Source organism: Symphalangus syndactylus, chromosome 3, assembly GCF_028878055.3.
Source record: "Symphalangus syndactylus isolate Jambi chromosome 3, NHGRI_mSymSyn1-v2.1_pri, whole genome shotgun sequence".
NCBI classification, from domain to species: Eukaryota; Metazoa; Chordata; class Mammalia; order Primates; family Hylobatidae; genus Symphalangus; species Symphalangus syndactylus.
Genome location: NC_072425.2, coordinates 53,570,544 through 53,594,845, shown reverse-complemented (window position 1 = coordinate 53,594,845; position 24,302 = coordinate 53,570,544). Strand labels below are relative to the sequence as shown.

The 24,302-nt window shown below is 46.9% G+C and overlaps 1 long non-coding RNA gene across 1 annotated transcript; it reads left to right on the top strand.

Moving 5' to 3' along the window:
* On the top strand, positions 1–23,578 carry LOC129479222 (uncharacterized). The gene is made up of 3 exons (XR_008656616.2): positions 1–192; positions 11,021–11,069; positions 23,052–23,578. It is a non-coding gene; the product is annotated as an uncharacterized lncRNA (long non-coding RNA).
* The last annotated feature ends 724 nt before the right edge of the window (positions 23,579–24,302 follow it).

Sequence of the window (24,302 nt, the reverse complement as noted above, 5' to 3'; positions counted from 1 at the left end):
CAACACTTGTAAAAGTGACTCTGAGAAGCCAGAAAGATCCTCTGTGAGAGGCTGGTGTCCCCAGAAATTGGCGAGGCCTGCTGAGGATCATTTGGGTAAATGTCATGGTCACGCGGCCCCATTCTCTTCGCTGAGCTCCAGATTTCCGTAGCCAATTGTCTGCTGGACATTCCTCCCTGAGACGTCTCACAGGTAACCGGTTCCAAAGTCAATTTTAGGGCCCTCCTCCCCACTGCGCCCGTCCTCCTCCTGCTCTCCTGGCCTCTGGAATGGTCCCCGCCCAGCCAGTTTCTGACACCAGACGCTGTCCGGGGCCTCGCCCCGCCTTCCCACCCCCACCCAAACGCGCGTACTCTCGGCCTGGCCTGCGCAAGCCTGGCCCGCACCCGCCCTGCCTGGGCTCCTGCTCCATTGCTGCCCCAGCCCACGTCCCTCACGGCTAGACCCTGAGTCTGTCACCCGTTGGCAGCTCCCAGAATGGGCCAAGCACCCTCCCCGCCCCTCTTCAGGGTGCTGCTGGCCTCGCTTCCGCGGCCCCTCCCGCGAGGCCTACCCCCACCCCGATCCCGCGGCGCCCCTTGGTTCTCATTCCTGGCCCCTGGCCCCCACTTTACATCCTGATTTGTAACCCCGCAGTGACTAAAATAGCTCCCACCTCCTGGCCTGTTCACGGGAGTCCCCAGGGGTGCGCGGACCGTGCGGGGGTCCCCGCGGCCAACCCAGCGCCCGAAGCGCAGGGAGCACGTGGCAAACGGTGGGGGGAACAATCGAGACGGACCCAAAGCGGTTGCAGCAGAGAGGGAAGCATCCAATCCCGTCCACCAGCCCCCAAAGGCCGTCGTCCTGCCTGGAGAACCGAGCAGTGCTAGGCAAGTTTCCCTAGTAAAGAAAAATATCTGACCGGCTCCAGCTCCAGTCCAAGCTGCTGGTCGGGGCGAGAGGCCTGGGGACCTGTCCAGGGCAGGAGCCCCCGCACTGCGGGGGAATCCTACTACTGCACGGAGTGGAGGGGGCGGGGGGGGAACGTGCAGGCCCTGGAACCCCACTCAGAAGAGGCCTGAGCAGAGGCGCCTCGGCTCTGCCCAGCTTAGCCCCCGCCCCCGCACTACACAGCCCCCTGTGGGCTTCCATCCTTCCTCCCCTTCCCCCCAACGACCCAAACCGCCCCCAGGGCTCTCCTGAGGCTTCCCTGCTGTCCGCGCAGGGGCTGTCGGTTCCGCAGGAGCACGCCGTGAGATGAGCACCCAGGGACTGACGGAGGGGGCTCCAGGGGATACTGGGGAGAGCGAGTCAGAGCAGGGCCCAGAGGGGAGCGGCAGGTAGCGCACAATTTCGGGCTAGTTCCGTGGCGGAGTGGATGGAGCCCAACTCCTAGGGGAACTTGGATCCTAATGACACCCTCAAGTCTGCCCGTCTGCCCCGGCTTCTTACTCCCACTGTGGTCCTCTTGGCCAAAGGCATGAGGCGGGGAGGACAGCGGTGAGGATCAAAACCCCTGGGTCCTTCCTGCCTCTGCGCCTGCCTGCAAAACAGCTCCATGAGTCCAAGGGCAGCTCAAGGGCAAGCCACGGGAGCCACAGGTCCTGGCCATACAGCAGCCAGGGCAGTGCAGACGCAGCAACAGGACAGAGGGGCCTGGCTGGAGCGCCAACGCCAGGGGTCTCTCAGGGCCCACAACACGGTGTCCTTCTTGGACTGGAGTCTCAGTTAAATAATGAAGGGGGGATCTGATGACGTCCACGTGGGCTTCTCCCTGCCTTTGGTGGCGCCCCGGCCCTCCTGTGCGTCGTCCTGGCCCTGCTCAGCTCCTAGGAGCCGTCACACACTCAACATCCCCAGGCAGTATCAGCACCAAAGCCCCTCATTCCATAGCCCTCTGACACCTGGCTCAGAGTGAGCTCAGCTTCTTTTCTTCCAACATGTCTTCATCGCAGCGAGGGAATCAAAAACTCTCCTGGCCACCCACAGAAACGCAGCTGTCACCAGATGGAAAAGGAGGAGAAGATACAGTGGGCATGGGTGGGCCCAGGTGGTCCCTGGCCAGACTCTTTCCCTCAGTTGGGGGACAGAGGCTAGTTGGAAGAGCACCTCCTTCCCAACGCTTGAGGACAGGGCCTTCCCTGACACCTGTGCCTGGGCTGGTCTTCTGCACCCTTAGCCTCAAGTAGCCTCGGACCACTGCAGTGCTGTTGAGGGTTATCCATAGAGTTTTTTTCTGCACTTTGGGCCTCCTTCGCCATCTGCAGCTGGACTAGGGGTCTTGGGTTGCCAGGGAGGCTCTGTGAAGTGGGCTGAAGAGAGCCCTTCCTCACTCGGAGGGCACAGCACAGCCCCGCCGCGTTTATAAGTGAAAAGGGAGACTCTACCGTGATGGGGATCCTTCTGCCATTGCCCCAGGACCCCAGGATTGATGAGAGGCATTCAGAACTGCAAGGGCCATGAGGGGGCTGTCGTGTCCTTGTCTGGGCGGCCTCCCAGGCTCAAATTGCTGCCTGAGAACAGGTGGCAGAACATTCCTGAATATTTAACCCTTGGCTCGCAAGAATGCAGGAATGACAGTTCTGTGCCTGAGGAAAAGATTCGTGTCGCTTGCACCTTACTTAGGACAACTCGTGCTTTACAGAAATTTACTAACGTTAAAGAATGATTTGTGGTTTCTTTGCTCAAATACAGGAAACTGACTTTTCTCAAAAATGAACTCTCCCTACCAGTCTGCACCATGAAATTATTTCAGCAAGAAAAAAGGTAATGGTTGCCCATCACCGCACACTGCCTGTGACTCAGCCATCACTCACAGGCAAACAAGGGTGTTCTCTCCTCTCCCTGTCAGTTACTAATTCTCTGTAAATGACCATTTGACATCCCGGCTGGGGAGGATTCAGATCAGAGATGACTTCACCACTGCCACAAAGTATGGTTCTGGGAAGGACAACCAGCCCCAATGCCACGAAAGTTCTGAAAAAGTTTCTTCTCATTTGAAGTCCAGTATTTCCTCGGCCCCATTTTTCTGTTAAACAATCCTTTTCCCTTGGAGATTGCTAAAGCTTAGCTCCAGGGCCAGCCTAAGCTCCAGCAGAACTGGGAGCGTCTCCTGTGTCTACATAGCTCCCTTCCCTCCTGCCTTCCTACTGTCAAAGGAGAAACAGCATGTAATTTGATTTTGTCTCCTTCTCCTCACTTGCCATACTGTGTTCGCTGCCTGGGCCTCTCCTTGCAGAGGCTGTGGACAGGAGCACCGAGAGCCACTTCCTGGAGCACGCTCCCCACCCCCGCAGCCTGTGGCTTCAGCCTCTGCTTCTGCAGGCAGCAGTGGAGGAAGTCAGGACTGTCCCTTCTGACCTGAACACCTACCTCCAAGTCCTCCCTGTCGCCATAGAGACCCAGCAATGCAAGTGAGTCCTGTTTGACCTTGTCAGTCATCGCAGACTGTAAAGGTGACTCGGATGCTCAAGAAACGAGCATGCCCAGCAGTGGGCCCCAGACTTCCCGCAGGCCCAGGTCCTCCTGGGTGCACAGACCTACCAGACAAAGGTCCGGCTGCACTGGTGTTGTGAGATGCCTGTGTCAGAAGACACTGAGTTCCTCACTTGCCTCCTATCATGCCGATGATCACAGGAGAAAGAGCAGGGCACATGCGTGCCAGCATGCTGAAGGGAGGCCAAAACCCACGCTTGAAAACCACAGGTCCTGTTCTAGGAGCAGGAGATATATTTAGCCAAGCAGGATGTTTGTGGGTAAACCAACATTTTGCTGTAAATAAAATTCTGCAAACTCAGGACTTTGAGAATTGCAGAAGCTTACTTTGCCTGCGCATTGGCAAGAGAGCTATTTTCCTAACACAAGCTCACCATGACGCTCATTCAGAGATGCCCTTGACGCCGAGGGTGGTGCCTTTTCGCTAAGGGGTGCTGTCATGGGATTGAGTAGGAGCCTGAAGAGCTAGGAGTATCTTCTCCCTGGGCAGACCAGCAGGCAGACCCTGTCCCAGTGTGATGGGCCCCACTGCCCACCTGGTTCTGGTGTCCAGGCTGAAGTCCTCATGTGACACTCCAAACTGTTCTGCAAGGAAGGCTCATGGGTTCTGACCTACACTCTGAAACTGACCAGTAGTGATAAACTCTGCATGGACTTCAGCCGTCATTGGGTACATAAGAAATACATGTTGCACACAGAGTGCTTCTGTACATTCCCAGGTTTGCCACTCCCCGACTTTTGCTGAAGCAGGTTTCTACTCCATCAGTCCCACAGATGTGTTCACAGGGCCAGCACTGAGTGTGGTGCTGGGGAAGGCATGTGCTTGGAGGCAGCCCTGTGAGATGGCACAGCCTAGGGGAGGAGCCGTGGTGGGGAAGACCCTGGCCACGCACGATAGAGGAAGCGTGGCCACACAGTCTTTGCTGTCCCTGACACAGCATGGTGGTGTAAGTCTCCTCCTTCTGAGTCTGTGCAGACTTATTTGACACATTTGACCCGACAGAAATGCAGCATATGTGGTGTGTGAAAGTTCTAGACCAGGCCACAGAGAGCTCCGTGGCTTCGGCTGTGTCTCCTGGAGCACTTGCTCTCAGGACCCCCTCTGTCAGAGCCCAGGCACCATGCCGTGACAGAACCCCAGCCACAGAGACAGGCTAGGTGTAGGTGCTTTCATCAAAGTGCCACCTGTGCCTCCCCCCAGCAGTGTCAGGCCACCAGCTTGGACAGGCAGCTCCAGCCTCCAGTGGAGGCCTCAGAGGACAGCATCAAACAGCATCCACAAAGGAGACCCACCTTGTGAAAAGCGCCTAGCCAAGCCCTGCCCAAATCCCTGGCCTGTGCAATTGTGAGCAAAGCAATTCAATTTGGAGTGGTTTTATGCTGCAGTAGGTGACCAAAGCACTATGGAAGTGAATATCAAGAGCCCTTCACCGGGATGTCAGGAGAAGACATTCAAGGAAGGCTTCCTGGAAGATTTAGTACCTCAGGTGGTACAGGAGAAGGTGAGATGGAGAGAAAGCATCTAAAGACCCAGAGGTGAGAAAGTGTCAAATTCCCCTGGGCATGTGTGGTCTACTGGGGGATGAGAGCCGAGGTGAGCTTGAAGCAGAGGACACTCGGACAAGCTGCACTCTGAATCCCGCTACGCTGACCGCAGCACTTGCTGAAGAAGCCGCCTCACCATGCCCGAGCCCTGCAGAGGGAAGGACCGTGGAAGGCAGCTCAGAGGCCTCAGGCAGCCACAGTGTGTATGTTTGTCTGTGACTCACAGCTACGACGTGCCCCGTGCCGCTGCAGTTGCTGATAAGCCTCAAGCCTCATATACCACTCTCTTCCGAGGATTTTTTAAATACACAAAACTGGGAGTGAGAGGGGTATTTAATTCCCCTACTAAGGCATGTTGGGCACAGCTGGAGCAGCCAGGCCCGCTGTAGCTGGAAAGATGCGGTGCCTTGAGGTGCAGGCACTGCTCGCTGCCACGTGTGAGCACAGGTTCTGACGGTGAAAGGTCCCTGGTAGCTGGCCAGAGTGTTCGACTTTGGAACATAAGAAGCCCCCGAGGTGGTGGAGAAGGTCTAGCCAGGCTCCAGACTGGCTTCACAGAGGTAATGCTTTTTGGTTTCAAGTCCATAAGAGCGCACTACAACTTCAGGGCAAGCTCGAACAGTGCTGCTCAAACTTTAATGAGCACCCATCGGGGGCGCGGGGGCAGTGGGTCGCTTACTAAAATGAAGATTCTGCATCAGGAGGTCTGGCGCGGGGCCATGATTCTGTGTTTCTAACAAGTTCCTGGGTGAGGCTGAAGCCACTAGTCCATGAAGCACACTTTGAGTAGCAAGAATGTGGAGGAACTGTCCCAGGATGGGCTGTGATTTACCTGAATTCTCACAGTGGCTTAGACAATGGAGACCTTGTCCACAACTAAAAAGTAAAAATAAACTCGAACCACACTCATTATTCCAGGAAACAGCAATAACACTGGAAATAAATCAAATGGTTTATTACTGAGATTGTATTATCAGAGCCATATATATTAATTTTTTTTTTCTTTCTTTCTTCTTTTTTCTTTTTTTGAGACAGGGTCTCATTCTGTCACCCAGGCTGGAGTGCAGTGGCATGGTCACTGCTCACTGCAGCCTCAAGTTTTCGGGCTCAGGTGATCCTCCCACCTCAGCCTCCTGAGTAGCTGGGACTACAGGCATGCACCACCACATCCGGCTAATTTTTTGTACTTTTAGTAGAGATGAGGTCTTGCCATGTTGCCCAGGCTGGTCTCAAACTCCTGGGCTCAAGTGATTCGCCCACTTCAGCCTTTCAAAGTGCTGGGATTACAGGTGTGAGCTATACCCCCCACCCCACCCACCTGTATATTCATTTTCTATAACTATGTAACAAATAATAAATTCCTATTACTGCATAACAGACTTAATCGCTTAAAACAACACCCATTCATGGTCTCATAATTCTACAGGTCAGAAGTCCAGGCAGGTTTAATGAGGTTTTCTGCTTGGAGTCTCACAAGGCCAATGTCAAGGGCTCCTATCTGGAGGTTTGGGGAAAAAAAAAATCTACCTCCAAGTTCAATCTGGTTGTTGGGCAAATTCACTTCCTTGCAGTCCCCTGAAATCCTCATTTTCTTGCTGGCTGTCAGCTAGGGGTTGCTCTCAGTAACAGGGACGTCCCAGGGCCTCCTCCATCTCAAAGCCAGCAACAGAGAATCCACCCTGGTGTCAAATCTAACTCCAGCTCTGTTACCAGACAAAAAAAACTCTGCTTTTAAAGAACTTGGCCAGGTGCGGTGGCTCACACCTGTAATCCCAGCACTTTGGGAGGTGGAGACGGGCGGATCACCTGAGGTCAGGACTTTGAGACCAGCCTGGCCAACATGATGAAACCCCCGTCTCTACTAAAAATACAAAAATTAGCCAGGCACAGTGGCAGGCACCTGTAATCCCAACTACTCAGGAAGCTGAGGCAGGAGAATCACTTGAACCTGGAGACAGAGGTTGCAGTGAGCCAAGATTGCCCCATTGCCCAGCCTGGGCAACAGAGCGACATGCTGTCTCAAAAATAAATACATAAGTAAATAAATAAGAACTCATATTAGGTCCCACCCCAGATAATCTTCCAATTTTTTAGATCAGACAATTAGTGACCTTAATTATATCTGAAAGAGTCTTTTGCCATACGAGGTAACATAATCATGCGAATAACGCCAGGGGGCTTGGTTCTGGTTCTGGGGCCACCTTAGATTTCTGCCCTCCATAAGTGGGAAATGGGTGCCTTAGGCAAAAACTGCCCGATAAGAATGCAACAACCATTAAACAACTAAAGTGAGTGATCTTCAATGACATAATCAGAAAAGAACCTGAGATCAATTTCTCACTGAACAGGATTTATGGAGAGAGGCCAACAAAAAGTAGGGCCTCAACTTAGCAAACTGAACTAAAAGCCAAGTTTAATTTGCATTCTTTAGAATGCTTGGGGTCAGCCGGGAGTCTCTCCCATTACAATCCCTGGGGTGGCCCAGGTGTCTCTATCATTAGACTGCCTGGGCTCGGCCGGCTGGGAGATTCCTAGAACACACTGGGTCATGCAAAACAACAACAACAACAAACAAACAAAAACCTTTGGAAACATTTATTTTATGTTCCCTGAAAACACTTCATCGCAGCAGCAACTTCAATAAATTATTTAGTATTTTGCACCTCCAAGGCAAAATTTCATAAACAAACAGGTGATGTTTCTTAGAAAATGAACTGTTTATATTTAGCATCATTTTCTTTCTCTCATGCCAGTTTCCTGGAGGGCATCTCTTACACCAATTTCCTAGAGGGAGAAGTTTACCTGCAAAGCTAGAAGGGGCTTAATGCCAGCATTCCCTGAGGCACCCAGTGAGAACATAAAGAGATGTGGATTTCCTCTCCTTCTCTTATTAATTGGTTTGTGCCATTTAGAGCAAATTTGATGCATAAAACTCTAATTCAAAAGAAAATGAGTTTTTACTTTACCAAAAGAGTAAACCTTTTTGGCTGAGAGCGGTGGCTCACGCCTGTAATCCCAGCACTTTGAGAGGCCGAGACGGGTGGATCACAAGGTCAGGAGATCGAGACCATCCTGGCTAACACGGTGAAACCCCGTCTCTACTAAAAATACAGAAAAAAAATTAGCCGGGCTTGGGGGCAGGCGCCTGTAGTCCCAGCTACTCGGACAGGCTGAGGCAGGAGAATGGTGTGAACCTGGGAGGCGGAGCTTGCAGTGAGCCGAGATTGCGCCACAGCACTCCAGCCTGGGCGACAGAGCGAGACTCCGTCTCAAAAAAAAAAAAAAGTAAATCTTTTTGTAAAATTTCTAGGAATTATTCTCAGCCTAAAACAGTGAGTTGTATACAGTTTCTATTAATTGAGGTTTGGAATGTACATGCATAGTAGCACAGTGGGTGAAATGACTGATCTTAAGTGTGCCACTCACTGAATCTGCTCATGTATATGTCCACGTGAGCACCGCTCAGCTTCCCCAGATTTCCTTGCTATCCATCCCAGTCTACAATTACCCCCAACCAGAGGCAAGGCAGCTTTTTAGAAACTTTATTGAGGGTATGATTTCTGTCCAGTAAATTGTGTCCACTTCAAGCTTCCAGTCCAGTGAGTGGACTGACTCTGTGCACACTCAGGTCACAAACCAAGGTCACAATCAGGAGGGAACACACCTTCATCACCCACAAGGGACACCTTGGTCGCCTTTGCCTCCTCTCCCACCACCCTGGGCACGAGGACACCACACATCTGTTTTTTAAATCACTATAGATTAGTTTGAGTTGTTTAATTTGTGTGTAAGAGAAATCATGAAGGATATACTCTTTTCTGGCTAGCCTCTCTCACCCGGCATAGTGATCTGGAGATTCCTTGATGCTGTGGTGAGTATAAGGAGTTCATTCCCTTTCATTGCTGAGTATATTCCATTGTATGGATATAAAACAGTGACTCTCCATTCACCTGTTGATAAACATGTGGGGTTTTTCCAGTTTGGGGCTACTGTGAATAAAGCTGGTATGAGCATTCACCCACAGGTATTTGTGTGAACGTATGTTTTATTTATTCTGGGAAAATACCCAAAAGTGGAAAAACTAGGTCATATGAAAAGCATATGCTTAACTTTAAGAAATTGCCCAATAGTTTGCTAAAGTGTTTGCATCACTTACACTCCCACCAAGGCCGATTTGGTATTGTCAGTCTGTAATTTTAGCCATCCTAGTGGACGTGTAGTGATCTCTCCTTGCAGTTTTGTTTGCAATTCACAGACAATTGATGATGTTGAACATCTTTTCGTGGTTTTTTTTGGCCATTTATGTATCTTATATTTGTTGGTCATTTCTATATCTTCTTTGGTGAAGTGTCTGTTCAAGTAATTTGCCCATGTATACATTGTATTATTTGTCCTTTTACTATTTTTGTTGTTATTTAATATTTATTTTATAATCTTAGACTTAACTCTGCAATCCAGCTAGAACTGGAGGGGAATAAGGAAAATATGGAACCTAAAGAATGCATCAGCCAGGTGTGGTGGCTCACGCCTGTAATCTCAGCACTTTGGAAGGCTGAGGCGGGCAAATCATGAGGTCAGGAGTTCAAGACCAGCCTGGCCAATATGATGAAACACTGTCTCTACTAAAAATACAAATACTAGCTAGGTGTGGTGGCACTTGCCTGTAGTCCCAGCTACTAAGGAGGCTGAGGCAGGAGAATCGCTTGAACCCAGGAGGCAGAGGTTGCAGTGAGCTGAGATCGCACCACTGCACTCCAGCCTGGGCAGTAGAGGGGACTCCATCTCAAAAAAAAAAAAAAAATGCATCGATAGCAAAAGATGATAGGCTACTGTGAGCAAATGGGGTGGAGGGGTGCTCTCCAGGTTACAGAAAAAGTCTGGTGGTTAAGATAAAGCACGAGTCAAAGATATTAGACTGTCCAGGGTCAGCAATGGTGATCTTCTTGCTGGTCTTGTTATTCCTGAACCCAAAATGCTCCATGGCCTCCAAGATATTCATGCCTTCTTTCACCTTCCCAAAGACCACGTTTGCCATCTAACCACTCAGTCTTGGCAGTGTGGATGAAAAACTGGAAACCATTTGTGTTGGGTCTAGCATTTGCCATGGAAAGATGACAGGACCTGTATGCTTCAGGATGAAGTTTTCATCAAATTTCTCTCCATGAATGGACTTTCCACCAGTGCCATTATGGCCTGTGAAGTCACCATCCTGACACATAAACCCTGGAATAATTCTGTGAAAGCAGGAAACCTTATAACCAAATATTTTCTCTCTAATGCTCAGAGTGCAAAAGTTTCTTGCTGTCTTTGGAACTTGGTCTGCAAACAGCTCGAAGGAGACACAACCCAAGGGCTCACCATTATCGGTGATGTCCATTATGGTTGGTGGCAGGGGGCCCTGGGTGGTGGCAGCATCTGCAAAAAAAGCCTGTCCTTTTACTATTTTGAGGTTTTTTTCTTTTTCTTTTCTGGAGACATGGTCTCACTCTGTTGCCCAAGCTGGAATACAATGGCATGATCATAGCTCACTGCAGCCTTGAGCTCCTGGGCTTCAGTGATCCTCCTACCTTAGCCTCCTGAGTAGCTGAGACTACAGGCATGCACCACCACTCCTGACTATATTTTGAATTTTTTTGTAGAGATGGGGTCTCCCTATGTTGTCTGGGTTGGTCTCAAACCCCTGGGCTCAAGCTATTTTCCCACCTTGGCTTCCCAGAACACTGGGATTACAGATGTGAGCCACTATACCCAGCCTTAATATTGAGATTTAAGCAAAATTTATGTTTTGTGATTACAAGTTATCATCAGATATAGGTATTGGTAATATTTCCTCCTATTCTGTGACTTGCCTTCATTTCTTAATAGTGCCTTTGAAGAGCAAAAGCTGTAAATTTTGATAAGTCCAGTTTATCAATTTTTTATGGATTGTGCTTTCTGTATCCTATGTAAAAAACATATGCCACTCAAGGTTGCAAGGATTTTCTCCTATGTTTTCTTCTAGGATTTTTATGTGTATGGTCATTTCAAGTGAATTTTGTATACAGAGCAAGGTAAGAGTTGATGTTCATTTTTTCCTTATGCATATACTCAGTTGTTGAAAAAACATTTCTTTCTTCATTAATTTGAGTGGGTATCTTTGTTAAAAATTGATTATCTATGGCTATCTTTGCCTGTGTATGACTATCCCTCTTATGTTCAAGGGCTCTATGTATCTAACATTCCAGTATTACCATACTACTTGGTTACTGTAGTTTTGTAGGAAGTTTTAAAATCAAGTGGTGTCAGCCCTCCAACTTCTTAAAAATGTCTTTGACTAATGCAGGTCCTTTATATTTTCAAGTAAATTTTAGAATTAGTTTCTCAACTTCTACAAAAAATTCTTTGCTAAAATTTTGATTAGGATTGCATTGAATCCATGGATCAATTTGAGAACTGATCAAGTGGATTTTACATGAGGAATGCAAGGATGGTTCAACATACATAAAGCAATAGATGTGAAACATCACTTAACAGAATTGAGAACCAAAACTATATGATCATCTCAACAGATGCAGAAAAAGCATTTTATAAAATTCAGCATCTCTTACATGATAAATTGATAACCTCAACAAACTAGGAACAGAAGGAAAATACCTCAAAATAATAAAGCCCATATACATCAAACCCACAGCCAGCACCATACTAAACGGGGAAAAGTCTAAAGCATTCCCTCTAAGAACTGGAACAAGGCAAGGATGCCCACTTTCACCACCCATATTCAACATAGTACTGGAAGTCCTAGCTAGAGCAATCAAGTGAAAGAAATAAAAGGCATCCAAACTGGAAAAAAGTAAGTCAAATTATTCCTGTTCACTGATGATGCATTCTTACATCTAGAAAACCCTAAACATTCCATCAAAAACTCTTCAATTCAATAAATAAATTCAGGAAAATTTTAGGATACAAAATCAATCTACTAAAATTAGTAGCATTTCTACACATCAATAATGATCTAGTTGAGAACCAAATCAAGAAGGCAATCCCATCTTCAATACCTACCAAAAATTTAAAACATCCAGGAATATTTTTAACCAAGAAGACGAAAGACCTCTACCAAGAAAGCTACAAAACACTGATGAAAGAAATTGTAGATAACCCAAATAGAAAAACATTCCATGCTAATTGATCAGAGTTAATATTATTAAAGTGTCCATACTGCCAAAAACAATCTACAAATTTAATGCAATCCCTACCAAAATATCAACATCATTTTTCACAGATTTAGAAAAAAATAGTCCCAAAATTCATATGCAACTAAAAAAGAGCCCAAATAGCCAAAGCAATCCCAAGCAAAAAGAACAAAGCTGGAGCCATCATATTATCTGACTTCAAATTATACCACCAGGCTACAATAACCAAAACAGCATGGAACTGGTATAAACACACAAATCAGTGGAGCAGAGTAGATAACACAGAAATAAAAGCACATATTTATAGCCAACTGATCTTTGATAAAGTCAACAAGAACATATACTGGGGGAAGGACACTTTTTTTAGTAAATTGTGCTAGAAAAACTGGATTGTCATTTGCAGAAGAATGAAACTGGATCCTACTCTCACCATATAAAAAAAGTCAACTCAAATTAAATGTAAGATCTGAAACTATAAAAGTAGTAAAAGAAAACCTAGGGAAAACTTCTCAACATTGCTCTAGGCAAAAAATTCATCACCAAGACCTCAAAAGCACAGGCAACAGAAACAAAAACAGACAAATGGGATTTAATTAAACTAAAAAGCTTCTGCACAGCAAAGGAAATAATCAGCTGAGTGAACAAACAACTAGTGAAATGGGAGAAAATATTTGCAAACTATGCATTTTGACAGGGACTGACAGTCAGAATTTATAAGAAACTCAAACAACTCAACAAAAAAACCTCAAATAATCCCATTAAAAAGTGGGCAAAGAACATGAATAGACATTTTTCAAAAGAAGACATACAAATGGCCAACAGACATAAGAAAGAATGCTCAAAATCATTAATCATCAGAGAAACGCAAATTAAAAACACAATGAAATATCATCTTACACCAGACAGAATGGCTATTATTAAAAAGACAAAGAATAACAGATGTTAGCAAGGATGCAGAGAAAAGGGAACTTATATACTATTGGTGGGAATGTAAATTAGTATGTGCTCTATGGAAAACAGCACGGAGATTTCTCAAAGAACTAAAAATAGAACTACCATTTAATTCAGTAATCTCACTACTGGGATCTACTCAAAGGACAATAAATCATTGTATCAAAAAGACACCTGCACTCATGTTTCTCTCAGCACTATTCACAATAGCAAAGATGTGGAATCAACCTAAGTGTCCATCAGTATATGACTGGATAAAGAAAATGTCATTTATATATATATATATTAATATATATATATACATATATATAAATATATATATTTATTATAGATATAAATTTATATATATATTAATATATATAAATAATTGAATACTATTCAGCCATAAAATAATGAAATCATATCTTTTCCACCAACATGGATGGAGCTGGAGGCCATTACCTTAAATTAAATAAGTCAGACACAGACAAGTATCACATGTTCTCACTTATAAGCAGAAGCTAAATAATGTGTACACATGGACACAGAATGTGGAATGATAGACAACAAACACTTGGAAGGGTGAGGGGGTGGGAGGGGATGGATGCCAAAAAATTATTTAATAGGTATAATGTATGTTATTTAGGTGATAGATATCCTAGAAGCCTTGACTTCACCACTACACAATCTATGCATGTAACAAAATTACACTTGCACCCCATGAATTTATACAAAAGGTAATAATAAGGAGAACTGATAGCACTATTGAGTCTTCTTATCCAATTGAGATTTGGAACAATGCCTCTCCATGTATTCAGGTTTTTTTTGTTTGTTTGTTTTGTTTTTGACAAAGTTTTACTCTGTAACCTAGGCTGGAGTGCAGTGGTGCGATCTCAGTTCACTGCAACCTCTGCCTCGCAGGTTCAAGAGATTCTCCTGCCTCAGCCTCCCGAGTACTTGGCATTACAGGTGTGTGCCACCATGCCTGGCTAATTTTTGTATTTTTAGTAGAGATGGGGTTTCATCATGTTGGCCAGGCTGGTCTCCAACTCCTGACCTCAGGTGATCCGCCTGCCTCGGCCTCCCAAAGTGCTAGGATTACAGGCATGAACCAGCATACCTGGCCTGTACAGGTCTTTAAAAATGTCTCCCTTAACAATATTCTGCAGTTTTCTGGCCGGGCGCAGTGGCTCAGGCCTGTAATCCCAGCACTTCGGGAGGCCGAGGCGGGCGGATCACAAGGTCAGGAGATCGAGACCATCCTGGCTAACATGGTGAAACCCCGTCTCTACTAAAAAAATACAAAAAACATTAGCCGGGTGCGGTGACAGGCGCCCGTAGTCCCAGCCACTCGGGAGGCTGAGGCAGGAGAATGGCGTGAACCCGGGAGGCAGAGCTTGCAGTGAGCCGAGATCGTGCCACTGCATTCCAGCCTGGGCGACAGAGGGAGACTCCGTCTCAAAAAAAAAAAAAAAAAAAAAAAAAAAAAAAAAAAAAAATATTAAAAAAAAAAAAAACAATATTCTGCAGTTTTCTGTGAAAAGGACTTCTGCATCTTTTGTTAAATATTTAAAAATATTTTATTTGGTACTGTTGTAAATAAATTTTTTAAAATTTCATTTTCCAATTGTTTGCTGCTAGTATATATGTATGTATGCTATTGATTTTTGTATCCTGCAGACTTATACTAGTGGTTCTGTAGTTTCCTTGAGGTTTTCTATGTAAACAATCATGTCATGTTCAAATAGAGACAATTTTACTTCTTTCCCACCAATATTTATGCCTTTACATGTTTTTCTTGTTTCATTGTCATAGCTAGGTTCTCAGTACAATTAACTAGAAGGAGAGAGAGAGAGAGAGAGAGAGAGAGAGAGAATGCATGCACTTACTTCCTTATCTTTCTGATCCTAGGGAGAAAGTGCTCAATATTTCAACAATAAGTATTGTATTGAGTTAGCACCAGGTTTTTCACAGATGCCCTTTATCAGGTGGAAGAAGTCCCTTTCTCTGCTTAGTTTGTTGGAGAAAGAAACAATTCCACACTCATATTAAGAGATTTAACACTTCTCTTTCATCAGCTTATTGATCAGTTACAAAAATATCAGTAAACCTTTGGAGGAAGTGAACATTATCATCAGTTACCTTTACCTAATTGCTATTTCTGTATCACTACACATTCTTTTCAAGTACACATAGAAAATTCACTAAGACAAACTATATGCTGGGCCATAATACAAGTCCCCAAAATTTAAAAATATTTGAAATAGCACAAAGTAGGTTCTCTACCACAGCAGAATTAAATTAGAAATAATAACAGATCGAGGAAATCCCCCAATATTTGGAAATTAGCCTGCACACTTCTAAATAATGCACGTTTCAAAAAAAAAATCCCACGGAATTTTAAAAATATTTCTAATTGACAGATATGTAAAAATACAATAAATATATCAAAATGTATGGGATGCGTTAAAGCAGTGTGAGGAGGAAAATTTACACTTTTAAAGGCTTATGTTAGAAAAGAGGAAACATGTGACCTCAAAGACAGAAGAGTCCACCTCCAAAAGCTAAAAAAAGAAGAGCAAAGTAAACCCAAAGAAGACGGAAGGAGCAGAAGTCAACAAGAGAGAAAACAAATGTTAGAAAAGATTACACTGCTTCCCTCGCTGTGATGTATTGAAAATCGCCCTCAACACAAGGGTTTGTAAAGAAACAAAGTGAAAAAAAAAATCTTTTTTAAAAAAGAAAAAGATTACAAAGCTAAATCTTAGTTCTTTAAAAGCAACAAAATAAAGTCATAACTAGTTAATAAGAAAAAATTATTAATAGAGCACAAATGACAAATACCAGAAATGAAACACTGGTTACCACTTCAGATATTAAAAGAATAATAAGCTGATTTTGTGAACAACTTTATAGCAATCAATTTGGCAACTTAATGAACTGAACAAATTTCCTGAGAAGTACTATCTACCAAAATTTACACAAGATGAAAGGGAAAATATGAATAATCCTGTATCCATGAAAGAAATTGAATTTGTCATCATTAACCTTCCCACCAAGGAAACCAGCCCAGATGGTTTCACAAGTGAATTCCATCAAATGTTCAAAGACGTAATAGCACCAACTGTACACAGACTCTTCCAGGAAATAGAGGAAGAGAGAACACATCCATGTTTCATGGGACCAGCATAACCTCACATCAAAAGATAACAAAACATTAACCCCCTCCACTCCACTAAAAAGAACTTTTTTACACCACTAAAGTTAACAAATTAATACTTTTTTGAGAGTTGCAAAGTGAATGCAGGCTCCATTGTGGAAGAAATGGCTCATTTAAGCCAATGAGAACCAAAATCAGCTCCCAACTTAATAATGTTAAACTCCATTCCACGATGTATTTTTAGAGTTTGCCAAATTTAGTAATAAATTAATTTTTAAAAGGAAAGAAAAGCTAAATCTAGACAAAGAAACACAGAAAACCAAATTATCGGTTTAGAAGAAATTCAAATATATCAACTAGGACCCTGGGAAAACCATGTGTGTTGGGAAGGGATTTGTAGGTGAAGAAGGATGTAGAAAAATTCAAGAACAGCCTGGTGATGTGGCTCACACCTGCAACTCCAGCACTTTGGGAGGCTGAAGCGGGAGGATCACTTGAGGTTAGGAGTTTGAGACCAGCCTGGCCAACATGGTGAAACTCTGTCTCTACTAAAAATACAAAAATTAGCCAGGTATGGTGACTCATGCCTGTAATCCCAGCTACTCGGGAGGCTGAGGCATAAGAATTGCTTGAATCCGGGAGGTGGAGGTTGCAGTGAGCCAGGAGGCAGAGGTTGCAGTGAGCCAAGATCGCCCCACTGCACTCCAGCATGAGCAACAGAGTGAGGCTTTGTCTCAAAAAAAGAAAAGAAAAATACAAGAAGGAAAATGGGCTTCTGCCCATTTTAGGTGGCATGTTTTACAGAATTTGACAAGCATGTCCAGGTGAAATCTTTGAAGAAGGCACTGCAGTTTCTGTGTTGGCAGACGTCCTCATTTTATGAGACTGTGGAGCAGCGGACAGAAGAACTGCATCAGGAGCCCCTAAAAGCCTGGCTCACAGGGGCTGTAGAAGAGCCACTGTGACAGTGTTCTGGCTGAAGATCAGGCTGTATGGTCTGACAAAGGACTTTCTGGCTGGCAGTTTGACAGCATCTGTGGTTTATAAAAATAAATAAATAAATAAGAGCCGGGTGTAGTGCCTCACGCCTGTAATCCCAGCACTTTGGGAGGCCAAGGCGGGTGGATCACCTGAGGTCAGGAGTTCAAGGCCAGCCTGGCCAACACAGTGAAACCCCGTCTCTACAAAAATACAAAAATCAGCCAGGTGTGGTGGTGCACATCTGTAATCCCAGGTACTTGGGAGGCTGAGGCAGGAGAATTGCTTGAACCTGGGAGATGGAGGTTGCAGTGAGCCAAGGCTGCATCACTGCACTCCAGCCTGGGTGACAGAGGGAGACTCTGTCTATCAAACAAAAAAAAAACAATAAGAAGGTTGTTTATGGCTGAAATAGGAAAGCACAGAGAATCTAGGGTATGGGGCTGCCAACTCTCTCCCAGTAGAGTCCGTGGACCAGATCACTTGTGAGCTGCTGCTTTCTGCCCCGTGACGAGATAACAGAGTGTAAGGAAGTGTACGTGTTCAGAACTCTCACGGTAATTTGACAGGACTGTGGCATCAAAGTGTGTGCCTGTGTTTCAGTAATGTCCTCTGTGTTTTACAAAAGCATTGGCCCAAGACAGATTGGGGAAAAACTACCAAAAATTGCTCCTTCTCTACAGGCTGTTCCAGGACAGCAGCTCTGGAGTGTGGCTTGGCGGTCGTTTCTGGGGGAAGCTGCAGACAATTAGCCACAGATGATACTTAGGGTCTCAAACCCCACAGTTGATGCTTAAAATAGATGTTAATGACTTCAGAGATGTCCCTAAGCTTATCTGATTCATACCCTCTCATTTCCAATGTGTTTTCTGAGGGAAAAAGAAGGGTTTTCGGTCAGTGTGCCAGGAGATCCAAAATCCAGGGCGTCCCTGGGTAGCCTGACCTGCTGGGACAATGAAAAGGTGGAGAGTGGACTCCCAGGGACGGCAATGAGGAAGCAGGGCTCCCACGGCCCACAGGCCTGGGTGTGATCTTGCTGCAGAGCCAGGAAGCTCCTTGCAGTGGTGAATGTGGTGGCGGTGCTGGCCGGGCACCATGGCTGTGCCTGGCAGGCCTGCTGAGGGCACAGGGATTCATCGCGCTTGGCTCAGATCTTACAAGAGTGCTTGAAGCTTCGTTTTTCTGAGTCAGCTCCCAGCTTCACTTAAACGTGGTTACCTACAGATGCAAACTGGAAACGATGCACTGTTTGTTCCTTTGCAATCTCTACGGTGAGCAGGCAGGAGCCCCAGCTAGAGCTCTGTGGTCACACACCCACTGGTGGTCAGGTAAATTTTCTGTTTTCCAGAAGGTTTTATTTTACAGAGTTAACAGACTGTGACCTGCTTCCATTGCTCTGAAACACGCCAACTCCAATTTCCCCACCTTTGTGAGAACGATCAAAAACCCAGAGAACTGCAGTGTTAAGATTTCACTTCATGATAAGCCCATCTTGTGGCAAGTTGAGTCTGGCTCTGGAAGGTGTGTTTGCCAGGAAACGAGCTGTGTATTATTTCTGTGGTTTGGCAGGGGAAACTCTGAGCTGGATGGATTTGGGAACCGGGGGAAACATAGCTCAAGCCATGAGAAGTCTGGATGAACAGGAAAACACAGGAGAGGTCCCAGGTATTGCACAGCTGAGAGAGGCAACGCCCCAGCGCCAGAACTCAGCAGCCAGCAGGGGTGTGGGCAGCACTGGGGTCTGGCTGGAAACTTCGGACACCACCCACACAGCCCCCAGTGCCAAGCCCTGCTGCCTGGCCCTGCCCACAGAATCCCCCCATCCTTGTCAGCCGTGGGCTAAACATCCCCAGGATGGAAATGGCTGGGCTGTCCAGGGTGTGGAGTGAGCAGAGGCGCACGGGCAGCCTGCCTATGTGGGCCTGTGTTGGTGGGGGCCCACGTGTGGACATGCCCCGCCTGACACCAGGACTTGCCTGTGAGCCTCCCTCATCCCCAGCAGGCCTTGCTGGGACTCCTCTCTGGGGCTCAGTCCCGCTCTGGGGACATTTCAGGAGAGGCAGGTGAGTTCCTGCTGCTCCCAGGGGCCAGTCCCAGGGGACCTCATCTGTGACAAAGAGGATACTTCGTTTATGACAGAAGACGAATTGTTGGGCACAGCCCAAGGCCTACAGAGAGCAAGGTAGGGTTGTGTCAGAGTTGCCCTGAAACCAACATCTTGCAGGTAAAGTTACTGAGGTTTGTCAAGTTGCACAGCGTGGAGTAAGCCGCAGAGTGGAGGACAGGAGGTCACTCTGTGGTTCCCGGGCATCTCATACCGCCTGGTGCCATCTGGAAACAAGTGTCCTGTGTATTCACCTGCAGTGGGGAGACCCTGCCTCCCCTGCCTCAGAGCAGCCAGCCCCTTTGTCTGCCACCTGGAGGTGTCACAGGCCTTCAGAGGAGAGGGCTGTGGGGCTGCAGGGAGTCATCAGGGTGGACAAAGAGGTGCACTTGTGCAGATGTGGGCCTCATGGAGCTGAGAAGGGAAAGACTTCCCTGCAGATGACCATACAATGAGCAGGGAGGAAAGAGGACCGGAAGGCGCGAGCTGACCCCGCAGCTGGCTGAGGAGCCAACACACAGTTTCTGAGGGATCTAGGCTTAGGCTGGTGGCTCTTATGATCCCAACATCGGCTCCATTCGCCCAGGTCTCTGTTCATTCTACTTCCACCAAGATCATGTGCATCCCATCAGGGCATCCTCCCTTACCTTCTATGCCGCCAATGCCCCACAGCACCCCCATGCTGTGTGCCCAAGCTCTGCACGGTTAGGTGGGGACACCCTTGCAACACACAAGGTCAGCCTTCCCATCCCACCATTGCTGCCTGCCCTGTGTCCCTGGCTCCTGCCAACCTGGCGGGTTTGCAATTCCCCACAGGGATCCACACTGCCTGGAGAGAGTAGCCACACTCGGACCCGCCCAGTGCAGAGCTGGGCCAGGCTGGAAACAGGTCAGGGCTGACTCACTGTCTCAGAGGGTTCCACAGGTGCTGGGCACCGCTCTCTCTGCCTGCAAACCCTGTCTTTTACACCCCTGCCCAGAGACACCTTCTGTGTCTCTCCACGTGCCAGGATGATAGTGGCCCCCAAATACGTTCATATCCTAATCCCCGGAACCCGTGGGTGTGACCTTACATGGCAAGTAGGACTCTGCAGATGTGATGAAGCCCAGAATTATCTGGGGGAGGAGGGCAATGGAGTCACAAGGGTCCTCCTGAGACAGTCTGACCAGAAGAGAGCAGGAGGTGACTAACTGATGGACGCAGACTGCAGCGATGCACTTTGAAGATAGAGAAAGGAGACAAGAGCCAAGGAATGCAGGTGGGTCCTAGAAGCAGAAAGACAGCAAAGAAATGGATTCTCCCCTAGAGCCTCCAGAAAGAACCAGCCCTGCCCACCTTTGACTTTAACCCAGTCAGATTGGTTTTAGACTTCTAGCATCCAGAACAGTAAGAGAACAAAGCTGTGCTGTTTTAAGCCACCAAGTCAGTGGTGGCTTGTTACTCAAACCTCACCCATCAGCACCCTGGGGAAGTGCGCCTGGCTCTCCGAATGAGCAGCACTCTCTCCAGGACAGCCCTGCACCCGTGTGGGGCCTGTGTCTGAAACCCCCTAGCTGCATGGGCCTGGTGCCAGCTCCATGAGGCTGGGGTGCCACTATGGATGGCCCCATCACTCAGTCAGCTCTCGCCACAGGCCTGCAAATAGCCACTGCATGCTAGTGCTATGGACATCCATGGCTTGGTTCCATTTCAGGGGAAAGCCCCTGAGGATTTGGGGAATGCTTTCCTCCCTCAGCCACGCTATTCAGCGACCACACTGGTGACCTGTCCAGGCTGAGCCCCCCCAAACACGCTGGCCCAGTGATAGCTGCCACCCCCCTTGGCCGGCTGCTTGGTCCAGAGGCAAGAGTCTCGGCCAAGGACAAGGCACCACAGTCCTTTCTTGGTATATTTCAAATAGGAACTGGGAACCAAGGGCCAGTCCCATTAACTTGAGTAAGAGGCAGACACCAGCTGGCACAGAGTGGGTCCCACTGCCTGGGCCCTTCCTGCACCTCTGCTCGCTGCTCTGCCCCAGCCCAGGCTCAGCAGGGACCGGCCTGGAGACCAGCCCCAGAGCAGGACCTCAGTGCATGGGTGCCAGGGAACAGTGGGGGCCTGACAGGGCTCCTCAGACCTTCCCTTGGAGGAAGGCAGGAAGGTGGGCTTCCCAGGTGCCGTGGGCAGGCAGGCACCCTTGGGCTTCCTTTTTCCCATCTGTGTAAGGAACACCTCTAGGGCCATGAGACACTCTCTGCTGATCCTGTCCCATGGTCCTAGGGGCACTGTCTGCCCACCCACCCTGAGTGGCCTCGGTCACAGCTACAGTGGGACACCAAGTGGGTCCATGGCCATTATGGACTCCCACACGCAGCGGCCACCATATGCTGTGGGGTCCTCATCTCAGGTGCCCACTTTCAGATATGATTTGGGATAGACCATAAATTCCACAAGGACAGGGATTTTTAAAAATTTGTGTTTACTGAGGCCACTCGAAAGCCTATAATCAGTATAAGCCTGACACAGACAGGTGCTCAGGAAACAATTTTTGAATGAACGACTAGATGCTGAATTATTTGCTTGGTAGGATGAGGATGGGCACTTCCAACATATTACAACTGGAAACAGTGTTCCACGTTTAGAACTCCTCTTCGCCTCATGCGCTAATTTGGCACATTACTGGTCTGAGTGAGCTGTGGGTTGTCTGCACAGTTTTTGTTTGTAACAAAGCTATAAAACAAACTGTGCAGGCCAAGAATAGATTGACATTGTTCACGATGGTGCTTACAGGCTGCGCAAGATGCATTAGAAGCCTTTGCATAAATAATAATTACAGAAATGCAAATTAATGAGAGAGCGTTTCTCAATGATCGGATTGGTAGAGTTCAGCATCCATGTGCACTCCTGACCAGGACGTGGAGAGAGGCCCTCCGGGAGGTGTGCAAAGTGGCGTAGATTTGGGACAGCGATTTGACAGTATCTGAGAAAGTTAAAACTCTGCATCCCCAACACACAGCAAGCCCTGCAGCGCTAAATCTGGGTCACAGTGAAGTCTCAGGACAACCCCAACCATCCAGGGAGGAACAGCTAATAAGAATGGCACCCTTGCTGGAAAATGTATGGTTGCTGACTGGAAGAAATATCCATGACATGTTGTGACATGTGTGCAGCTGCAGACCTCTACGTAGAGTATGTTATTGTTTGTGGGAAAAAGTATGTGTGTTTTCACAGGTATGTACATGTTTGTGTGTGTGTGCAAATGAGCACATGCATTGACTTGTTGGAATGTGGGTGCATGGTGCATGTGTTCCTGTCTGTATCTATGCATGTGTGTGTGTGTGCATGTGTCTTTTGTAAGTACAGGAAGAAGTCAGGAGTCGTCATGGTAGTGATGATAGCAGTACTGTGTCCTATCAGGGCCAGGCACGGCACCTTTCAGATACTGTAGTCATGCACTTAATCCTCAAGTGGGTTACCACTGTTATCTCCAATTCACAGATCAGGAAACTGAGTCAGGGACCAGGCAAGTGACCAACCTAAGTTGAATTCTGAAGTCAGGCAACTTGTGTCCAAAGTCCATGACCAGAATCCTTCTGTTTTGCCGCCATGCTCAAAATAGGAAAGGCAAGGTGAGGCGTGTGTTAAACATTGTTAAGTGGTGGGCACTATGGGTGTTTTTTACTTTTTTCCTTTTGTATTTTTATCTTTCAGGCGATTACTTTAAAACATGAAAGAAATTGCATTTTTTCCTTAAGGGCAAGACGTGCTGTGGCTTTCCTCTCTCCTGATGAGATGATGTAAATGGACTCCATAGAGAAACGCTGCCCTTGTAACAATGCAGTTACGCAACCGGGTGCATGACACGTGAATTACAGCGCACCTGAGATCCTGATGAAATCCTGGGAGCCTGCTGTCAAACATGGTTTTAAAAAATAAAGGGAATACACCCAGCCCACACCCTGACTTTACAACCTTTAATTAATTAGGGGAAAGAAAGAGAGATCTGTCTGGTTTCATGACTTCAACTTTCCACCTGGAATATGAAGCTCCTGCTCTTCCCACCTCCTTTTCTTCTCTCTCTCTCTCAGGTTTTTAAATTTCTATTTTCAGTTCTGCCACCAAAAAGAGATTGCAAATATATTCTGCATAATTCCGAGGCTACGCTATAAATGTTGGAGTGCTACTACTTGTATAATAGTCACAAATGAACGCACGAGTGGGCACAGACCGCCACTGTGCCTCCCTCCTGCTCCTGCACCCGCCAACAGTGTCTGAAGTCAGACCCATCCCATCTTCCTGTCCAGCTGTTTAGTCTCAAATTGTACATTTATTTCATTAATAGATAAGTCTAAGATGTTCATCTCATGTAACAAAGGGGCATCTTTTTTTCTTGGGAGCCTGGCTGGTTTGTTGGAGGAAAGGCAGGGCTCAGGGGCCGTCGATGTTTAACTTAAGCCTCCTGTACTTTCACATTCTGGGACCCAGCACCTTTCTTGTCTATAGTTAGGTTTTTGGAAAGTGCTATTTGATTAAAATTTAAGGCCAGGCGCAGTGGCTCATGCCTGTAATCCCAGCACTTTGGGAGGCCAAGGCAGGCAGATCACCTGAGGTTGGGAGTTCGAGACCAACCTGACCAACATGGGGAAACCCCCATCTCTACTAAAAATACAAAATTAACCGGACATAGTGGTGCATGCCTGTGATTCCAGCTACTTGGGAGGCCGAGGCACGAGAATCGCTTGAACCCAGGAGGCAGAGATTGCGGTGAGCCGAGATCACACCATTGCACTCCAGCCTGGGCAACAAGAGCGAAACTCCGTCTCAAAAAAAAAAAAAAAAAAAAAAAAAAAAAAAAATTAAACACGCTTTCATTCACTGAATCAACAACTCTTACCAGTCATGGTCAATAGCTACATCATGACAATAACTTAACTTGGGGAGTTTAAAAAATACCCACACCTG